This window comes from Equus caballus, chromosome 9 (assembly GCF_041296265.1).
Source record: "Equus caballus isolate H_3958 breed thoroughbred chromosome 9, TB-T2T, whole genome shotgun sequence".
Lineage (NCBI taxonomy): Eukaryota > Metazoa > Chordata > Mammalia > Perissodactyla > Equidae > Equus > Equus caballus.
In genome coordinates this window covers 39,820,117-39,830,003 of record NC_091692.1, presented here as the reverse complement: position 1 = coordinate 39,830,003, position 9,887 = coordinate 39,820,117, and positions in this window count along the sequence as shown.

Genomic DNA, 9,887 nt, shown 5'->3' with positions numbered 1-9,887 from the left:
AACTGCGTTTCACAGGCCTTTGTAAGAGATGTTCCCAGTAGGCTGTAAGAGCACTGTGCAGAGTGAGTTGTTTCTTAGCTTCCCAAAGAGCTGGAAGCAAGATGCTCTGGGGCCCAACTCGCCCTTTGGAAAGCAGACGGCACGTTGTAGCTTTCAGCTCTAGGGCAATGTGGCACACCCAGGGCAGAAGTTCTACTGCAGCCAGATGAGGCCTGCTAAGAAAGTGCATCACTCAGGCCTTTGTAAGAGATGTTCCCGGTAGGCTGTAAGAGCACTGTGCAGAGCGAGTTGTTTCTTAGCTTCCCAAAGAGCTGGAAGCAAGATGCTCTGGGGCCCAACTCGCCCTTTGTCAAGAAGCCCGCACGTTGTGCCTTTCAGCTCTAGGGCAATGTGGCACACCCAGGGCAGAAGTTCTACTTCAGCCAGATCAGGCCTGCAAAGAAACTGCGTTTCACAGGCCTTTGTAAGAGATGTTCCCGGTAGGCTGTAAGAGCACTGTGCAGAGCGAGTTGTTTCTTAGCTTACCAAAGAGCTGGAAGCAAGATGCTCTGGGGCCCAACTCGCACTTTGGAAAGCAGATTCCACGTTGTAGCTTTCAGTTCTAGGCCAATGTGGCGCAACCAGAGCAGAAGTTATACTTCAGCCAGATCAGGCCTGCAAAGAAACTGCGTCTCACAGGCCTTTGTAAGAGATGTTCCCGGTAGGCTGTAAGAACACTGTGCAGAGCGAGTTGTTTCTTAGCTTCCCAAACAGCTGGAAGCAAGATGCTCTGGGGCCCAACTCGCCCTTTGTTAAGAAGCCTGCACGTTGTGCCTTTCAGCTCTAGGGCAATGTGGCACACCCAGAGCAGAAGTTCTACTGCAGCCAGATCAGGCCTGCAAAGAAACTGCGTCTCACAGGCCTTTGTAAGAGATGTTCCCGGTAGGCTGTAAGAGCACTGTTCAGAGCGAGTTGTTTCTTAGCTTCCCAAAGAGCTGGAAGCAAGATGCTCTGGGGCAAAACTTGCCCTTTGTTAAGAAGCCTGCACGTTGTGCCTTTCAGCTCTAGGGCAATGTGGCACACCCAGGGCAGAAGTTCTACTTCAGCCTTATCAGGCCTGCAAAGAAACTGCGTTTCACAGGCCTTTGTAAGAGATGTTCCCGGTAGGCTGTAAGAGCACTGTGCAGAGCGAGTTGTTTCTTAGCTTCCCAAAGAGCTGGAAGCAAGATGCTCTGGGGCCCAACTCGTGCTTTGTTAAGAAGCCTGAACGTTGTGCCTTTCAGCTCTAGGGCAATGTGGCACACCCAGTGCAGAAGTTCTACTTCAGCCAGATCAGGACTGCAAAGAAACTGCATTTCACAGGCATTTGTAAGAGATGTTCCCCTTAGGCTGTAAGAGCACTGTGCAGAGCGAGTTGTTTCTTAGCTTCCCAAAGAGCTGGAAGGAAGATGCTCTGGGGCCCAACTCGCACATTGGAAAGGAGACTGCACGTTGTAGCTTTCAGCTCTAGGGCAGTGTGGCACACCCAGGGCAGAAGTTCTAGTTCAGCCAGATCAGGCCTGCAAAGAAACTGCGTTTCACAGGCCTTTGTAAGAGATGTTCCCGCTAGGCTGTAAGAGCACTGTGCAGAACGAGTTGTTTCTTAGCTTCCCAAAGAGCTGGAAGGAAGATGCTCTGGGGCCCAACTCGCCCTTTGTTAAGAAGCCTGCACGTTGTGCCTTTCAGCTCTAGGGCAATGTGGCACACCCAGGGCAGAAGTTCTACTTCAGCCTGATCAGGCCTGCAAAGAAACTGCGTTTCACAGGCCTTTGTAAGAGATGTTCCCGGTAGGCTGTAAGAGCACTGTGCAGAGCGAGTTGTTTCTTAGCTTCCCAAAGAGCTGGAAGCAAGATGCTCTGGGGCCCAACTCGTGCTTTGTTAAGAAGCCTGAACATTGTGCCTTTCAGCTCTAGGGCAATGTGGCACACCCAGTGCAGAAGTTCTACTTCAGCCAGATCAGGACTGCAAAGAAACTGCATTTCACAGGCATTTGTAAGAGATGTTCCCCTTAGGCTGTAAGAGCACTGTGCAGGGCGAGTTGTTTCCTAGCTTACCAAAGAGCTGGAAGCAAGCTGCTCTGGGGCCCAACTCGCCCTTTGTGAAGAAGCCTGCACGTTGTGCCTTTCAGCTCTAGGGCAATGTGGCACACCCAGGGCAGAAGTTCTACTTCAGCCAGATGAGGCCTGCAAAGAAACTGCGTTTCACAGGCCTTTGTAAGAGATGTTCCCGGTAGGCTGTAAGAGCACTGTGCAGAGCGAGTTGTTTCTTAGGTTCCCAAAGAGCTGGAAGCAAGATGCTCTGGCGCCCAACTCGCCCTTTCGAATGCAGACTGCACGTTGTGCCTTTCCGCTCTAGGGCTAGGTGCCACACCCAGGGCAGAAGTTCTACTTCATCCAGATCAGGCCTGCAAAGAAACTGCGTTTCACAGGCCTTTGTAAGAGATGTTCCCAGTAGGCTGTAAGAGCACTGTGCAGAGCGAGTTGTTTCTTAGCTTCCCAAAGAGCTGGAAGCAAGATGCTCTGGGGCCCAACTCGCCCTTTGGAAAGCAGACGGCACGTTGTAGCTTTCAGCTCTAGGGCAATGTGGCACACCCAGGGCAGAAGTTCTACTGCAGCCAGATGAGGCCTGCTAAGAAAGTGCATCACTCAGGCCTTTGTAAGAGATGTTCCCGGTAGGCTGTAAGAGCACTGTGCAGAGCGAGTTGTTTCTTAGCTTCCCAAAGAGCTGGAAGCAAGATGCTCTGGGGCCCAACTCGCCCTTTGTCAAGAAGCCCGCACGTTGTGCCTTTCAGCTCTAGGGCAATGTGGCACACCCAGGGCAGAAGTTCTACTTCAGCCAGATCAGGCCTGCAAAGAAACTGCGTTTCACAGGCCTTTGTAAGAGATGTTCCCGGTAGGCTGTAAGAGCACTGTGCAGAGCGAGTTGTTTCTTAGCTTACCAAAGAGCTGGAAGCAAGATGCTCTGGGGCCCAACTCGCACTTTGGAAAGCAGATTGCACGTTGTAGCTTTCAGTTCTAGGCCAATGTGGCGCAACCAGAGCAGAAGTTATACTTCAGCCAGATCAGGCCTGCAAAGAAACTGCGTCTCACAGGCCTTTGTAAGAGATGTTCCCGGTAGGCTGTAAGAACACTGTGCAGAGCGAGTTGTTTCTTAGCTTCCCGCAGAGCTGTAAGCAAGATGCTCTGGGGCACAACTCGCCCTTTGTTAAGAAGCCTGCACGTTGTGCCTTTCAGCGCTAGGGCAATGTGGCACACCCAGAGCAGAAGTTCTACTGCAGCCAGATCAGGCCTGCAAAGAAACTGCGTCTCACAGGCCTTTGTAAGAGATGTTCCCGGTAGGCTGTAAGAGCATTGTTCAGAGCGAGTTGTTTCTTAGCTTCCCAAAGAGCTGGAAGCAAGATGCTCTGGGGCAAAACTTGCCCTTTGTTAAGAAGCCTGCACGTTGTGCCTTTCAGCTCTAGGGCAATGTGGCACACCCAGGGCAGAAGTTCTACTTCAGCCTTATCAGGCCTGCAAAGAAACTGCGTTTCACAGGCCTTTGTAAGAGATGTTCCCGGTAGGCTGTAAGAGCACTGTGCAGAGCGAGTTGTTTCTTAGCTTCCCAAAGAGCTGGAAGCAAGATGCTCTGGGGCCCAACTCGTGCTTTGTTAAGAAGCCTGAACGTTGTGCCTTTCAGCTCTAGGGCAATGTGGCACACCCAGTGCAGAAGTTCTACTTCAGCCAGATCAGGACTGCAAAGAAACTGCATTTCACAGGCATTTGTAAGAGATGTTCCCCTTAGGCTGTAAGAGCACTGTACAGGGCGAGTTGTTTCTTAGCTTACCAAAGAGCTGGAAGCAAGCTGCTCTGGGGCCCAACTCGCCCTTTGTGAAGAAGCCTGCACGTTGTGCCTTTCAGCTCTAGGGCAATGTGCCACACCCATGGCAGAAGTTCTACTTCAGCCAGATCAGGCCTGCAAGGTAACCGTGTTTCACAGGCCTTTTTAAGAGATGTTCCCGGTAGGCTGTAAGAGCACTGTGCAGAGCGAGTTGTTTCTTAGCTTCCCAAAGAGCTGGAAGCAAGATGCTCTGGGGCCCAACTCGCCCTTTGTTAAGAAGCCTGCACGTTGTGCCTTTCAGCTCTAGGGCAATGTGGCACACCCAGGGCAGAAGTTCTACTTCAGCCAGATCAGGCCTGAAAAGAAAGTGCGTTTCACAGGCCTCTGTAAGAGATGTTCCCGGTAGGCTGTAAGAGCACTGTGCAGAGCGAGTTGTTTCTTAGCTTCCCAAAGAGCTGGAAGCAAGATGCTCTGGGGCCCAACTCGCCCTTTGTTAAGAAGCCTGCACGTTGTGCCTTTCAGCTCTAGGGCAATGTGGCACACCCAGGGCAGAAGTTCTACTTCAGCCAGATCAGGCCTGCAAAGAAACTGCGTTTCACAGGCCTTTGTAAGAGATGTTCCCGGTAGGCTGTAAGAGCACTGTGCAGAGCGAGTTGTTTCTTAGCTTCCCAAAGAGCTGGAAGCAAGATGCTCTGGGGCCCAACTCGCACTTTGGAAAGCAGATTGCACGTTGTAGCTTTCAGTTCTAAGCCAATGTGGCGCAACCAGAGCAGAAGTTATACTTCAGCCAGATCAGGCCTGCAAAGAAACTGCGTCTCACAGGCCTTTGTAAGAGATGTTCCCGGTAGGCTGTAAGAGCACTGTGCAGAGCGAGTTGTTTCTTAGCTTCCCAAAGAGCTGGAAGCAAGATGCTCTGGGGCCCAACTCGCCCTTTGGAAAGCAGACGGCACGTTGTAGCTTTCAGCTCTAGGGCAATGTGGCACACCCAGGGCAGAAGTTCTAGTTCAGCCAGATCAGGCCTGCAAAGAAACTGCGTTTCACAGGCTTTTGTAAGAGATGTTCCCGCTAGGCTGTAAGAGCACTGTGCAGAACGAGTTGTTTCTTAGCTTCCCAAAGAGCTGGAAGGAAGATGCTCTGGGGCCCAACTCGCCCTTTGTTAAGAAGCCTGCACGTTGTGCCTTTCAGCTCTAGGGCAATGTGGCACACCCAGGGCAGAAGTTCTACTTCAGCCTGATCAGGCCTGCAAAGAAACTGCGTTTCACAGGCCTTTTTAAGAGATGTTCCCGGTAGGCTGTAAGAGCACTGTGCAGAGCGAGTTGTTTCTTAGGTTCCCAAAGAGCTGGAAGCAAGATGCTCTGGCGCCCAACTCGCCCTTTCGAATGCAGACTGCACGTTGTGCCTTTCCGCTCTAGGGCTAGGTGCCACACCCAGGGCAGAAGTTCTACTTCATCCAGATCAGGCCTGCAAAGAAACTGCGTTTCACAGGCCTTTGTAAGAGATGTTCCCAGTAGGCTGTAAGAGCACTGTGCAGAGCGAGTTGTTTCTTAGCTTCCCAAAGAGCTGGAAGCAAGATGCTCTGGGGCCCAACTCGCCCTTTGTCAAGAAGCCCGCACGTTGTGCCTTTCAGCTCTAGGGCAATGTGGCACACCCAGGGCAGAAGTTCTACTTCAGCCAGATCAGGCCTGCAAAGAAACTGCGTTTCACAGGCCTTTGTAAGAGATGTTCCCGGTAGGCTGTAAGAGCACTGTGCAGAGCGAGTTGTTTCTTAGCTTCCCAAAGAGCTGGAAGCAAGATGCTCTGGGGCCCAACTCGTGCTTTGTTAAGAAGCCTGAACGTTGTGCCTTTCAGCTCTAGGGCAATGTGGCACACCCAGTGCAGAAGTTCTACTTCAGCCAGATCAGGACTGCAAAGAAACTGCATTTCACAGGCATTTGTAAGAGATGTTCCCCTTAGGCTGTAAGAGCACTGTACAGGGCGAGTTGTTTCTTAGCTTACCAAAGAGCTGGAAGCAAGCTGCTCTGGGGCCCAACTCGCCCTTTGTGAAGAAGCCTGCACGTTGTGCCTTTCAGCTCTAGGGCAATGTGGCACACCCAGGGCAGAAGTTCTACTTCAGCCAGATCAGGCCTGCAAGGTAACCGTGTTTCACAGGCCTTTTTAAGAGATGTTCCCGGTAGGCTGTAAGAGTACTGTGCAGAGCGAGTTGTTTCTTAGCTTCCCAAAGAGCTGGAAGCAAGATGCTCTGGGGCCCAACTCGCCCTTTGTTAAGAAGCCTGCACGTTGTGCCTTTCAGCTCTAGGGCAATGTGGCACACCCAGGGCAGAAGTTCTACTTCAGCCAGATCAGGCCTGAAAAGAAAGTGCGTTTCACAGGCCTTTGTAAGAGATGTTCCCGGTAGGCTGTAAGAGCACTGTGCAGAGCGAGTTGTTTCTTAGCTTCCCAAAGAGCTGGAAGCAAGATGCTCTGGGGCCCAACTCGCCCTTTGTTAAGAAGCCTGCACGTTGTGCCTTTCAGCTCTAGGGCAATGTGGCACACCCAGGGCAGAAGTTCTACTTCAGCCAGATCAGGCCTGCAAAGAAACTGCGTTTCACAGGCCTTTGTAAGAGATGTTCCCGGTAGGCTGTAAGAGCACTGTGCAGAGCGAGTTGTTTCTTAGCTTACCAAAGAGCTGGAAGCAAGATGCTCTGGGGCCCAACTCGCACTTTGGAAAGCAGATTGCACGTTGTAGCTTTCAGTTCTAAGCCAATGTGGCGCAACCAGAGCAGAAGTTATACTTCAGCCAGATCAGGCCTGCAAAGAAACTGCGTCTCACAGGCCTTTGTAAGAGATGTTCCCGGTAGGCTGTAAGAGCACTGTGCAGAGCGAGTTGTTTCTTAGCTTCCCAAAGAGCTGGAAGCAAGATGCTCTGGGGCCCAACTCGCCCTTTGGAAAGCAGACGGCACGTTGTAGCTTTCAGCTCTAGGGCAATGTGGCACACCCAGGGCAGAAGTTCTAGTTCAGCCAGATCAGGCCTGCAAAGAAACTGCGTTTCACAGGCTTTTGTAAGAGATGTTCCCGCTAGGCTGTAAGAGCACTGTGCAGAACGAGTTGTTTCTTAGCTTCCCAAAGAGCTGGAAGGAAGATGCTCTGGGGCCCAACTCGCCCTTTGTTAAGAAGCCTGCACGTTGTGCCTTTCAGCTCTAGGGCAATGTGGCACACCCAGGGCAGAAGTTCTACTTCAGCCTGATCAGGCCTGCAAAGAAACTGCGTTTCACAGGCCTTTTTAAGAGATGTTCCCGGTAGGCTGTAAGAGCACTGTGCAGAGCGAGTTGTTTGTTAGGTTCCCAAAGAGCTGGAAGCAAGATGCTCTGGCGCCCAACTCGCCCTTTCGAATGCAGACTGCACGTTGTGCCTTTCCGCTCTAGGGCTAGGTGCCACACCCAGGGCAGAAGTTCTACTTCATCCAGATCAGGCCTGCAAAGAAACTGCGTTTCACAGGCCTTTGTAAGAGATGTTCCCAGTAGGCTGTAAGAGCACTGTGCAGAGCGAGTTGTTTCTTAGCTTCCCAAAGAGCTGGAAGCAAGATGCTCTGGGGCCCAACTCGCCCTTTGTCAAGAATCCCGCACGTTGTGCCTTTCAGCTCTAGGGCAATGTGGCACACCCAGGGCAGAAGTTCTACTTCAGCCAGATCAGGCCTGCAAAGAAACTGCGTTTCACAGGCCTTTGTAAGAGATGTTCCCGGTAGGCTGTAAGAGCACTGTGCAGAGCGAGTTGTTTCTTAGCTTACCAAAGAGCTGGAAGCAAGATGCTCTGGGGCCCAACTCGCACTTTGGAAAGCAGATTGCACGTTGTAGCTTTCAGTTCTAGGCCAATGTGGCGCAACCAGAGCAGAAGTTATACTTCAGCCAGATCAGGCCTGCAAAGAAACTGCGTCTCACAGGCCTTTGTAAGAGATGTTCCCGGTAGGCTGTAAGAACACTGTGCAGAGCGAGTTGTTTCTTAGCTTCCCGCAGAGCTGTAAGCAAGATGCTCTGGGGCACAACTCGCCCTTTGTTAAGAAGCCTGCACGTTGTGCCTTTCAGCTCTAGGGCAATGTGGCACACCCAGAGCAGAAGTTCTACTGCAGCCAGATCAGGCCTGCAAAGAAACTGCGTCTCACAGGCCTTTGTAAGAGATGTTCCCGGTAGGCTGTAAGAGCACTGTTCAGAGCGAGTTGTTTCTTAGCTTCCCAAAGAGCTGGAAGCAAGATGCTCTGGGGCAAAACTTGCCCTTTGTTAAGAAGCCTGCACGTTGTGCCTTTCAGCTCTAGGGCAATGTGGCACACCCAGGGCAGAAGTTCTACTTCAGCCTTATCAGGCCTGCAAAGAAACTGCGTTTCACAGGCCTTTGTAAGAGATGTTCCCGGTAGGCTGTAAGAGCACTGTGCAGAGCGAGTTGTTTCTTAGCTTCCCAAAGAGCTGGAAGCAAGATGCTATGGGGCCCAACTCGCCCTTTGGAAAGCAGACGGCACGTTGTATCTTTCAGCTCTAGGGCAATGTGGCACACCCAGGGCAGAAGTTCTACTGCAGCCAAATGAGGCCTGCAAAGAAAGTGCATGACACAGGCCTTTGTAAGAGATGTTCCCGGTAGGCTGTAAGAGCACTGTGCAGAGCGAGTTGTTTCTTAGCTTCCCAAAGAGCTGGAAGCAAGATGCTCTGGGGCCAACTCGCCCTTTGTTAAGAAGCCTGCACGTTTTGCCTTTCAGCTCTAGGGCAATGTGGCACACCCAGGGCAGAAGTTCTACTTCAGCCAGATCAGGCCTGCAAAGAAACTGCGTTTCACAGGCCTTTGTAAGAGATGTTCCCGGTAGGCTGTAAGAGCACTGTGCAGAGCGAGTTGTTTCTTAGGTTCCCAAAGAGCTGGAAGCAAGATGCTCTGGCGCCCAACTCGCCCTTTCGAATGCAGACTGCACGTTGTGCCTTTCCGCTCTAGGGCTAGGTGCCACACCCAGGGCAGAAGTTCTACTTCATCCAGATCAGGCCTGCAAAGAAACTGCGTTTCACAGGCCTTTGTAAGAGATGTTCCCAGTAGGCTGTAAGAGCACTGTGCAGAGCGAGTTGTTTCTTAGCTTCCCAAAGAGCTGGAAGCAAGATGCTCTGGGGCCCAACTCGCCCTTTGGAAAGCAGACGGCACGTTGTAGCTTTCAGCTCTAGGGCAATGTGGCACACCCAGGGCAGAAGTTCTACTGCAGCCAGATGAGGCCTGCTAAGAAAGTGCATCACTCAGGCCTTTGTAAGAGATGTTCCCGGTAGGCTGTAAGAGCACTGTGCAGAGCGAGTTGTTTCTTAGCTTCCCAAAGAGCTGGAAGCAAGATGCTCTGGGGCCCAACTCGCCCTTTGTCAAGAAGCCCGCACGTTGTGCCTTTCAGCTCTAGGGCAATGTGGCACACCCAGGGCAGAAGTTCTACTTCAGCCAGATCAGGCCTGCAAAGAAACTGCGTTTCACAGGCCTTTGTAAGAGATGTTCCCGGTAGGCTGTAAGAGCACTGTGCAGAGCGAGTTGTTTCTTAGCTTACCAAAGAGCTGGAAGCAAGATGCTCTGGGGCCCAACTCGCACTTTGGAAAGCAGATTGCACGTTGTAGCTTTCAGTTCTAGGCCAATGTGGCGCAACCAGAGCAGAAGTTATACTTCAGCCAGATCAGGCCTGCAAAGAAACTGCGTCTCACAGGCCTTTGTAAGAGATGTTCCCGGTAGGCTGTAAGAACACTGTGCAGAGCGAGTTGTTTCTTAGCTTCCCGCAGAGCTGTAAGCAAGATGCTCTGGGGCACAACTCGCCCTTTGTTAAGAAGCCTGCACGTTGTGCCTTTCAGCTCTAGGGCAATGTGGCACACCCAGAGCAGAAGTTCTACTGCAGCCAGATCAGGCCTGCAAAGAAACTGCGTCTCACAGGCCTTTGTAAGAGATGTTCCCGGTAGGCTGTAAGAGCACTGTTCAGAGCGAGTTGTTTCTTAGCTTCCCAAAGAGCTGGAAGCAAGATGCTCTGGGGCAAAACTTGCCCTTTGTTAAGAAGCCTGCACGTTGTGCCTTTCAGCTCTAGG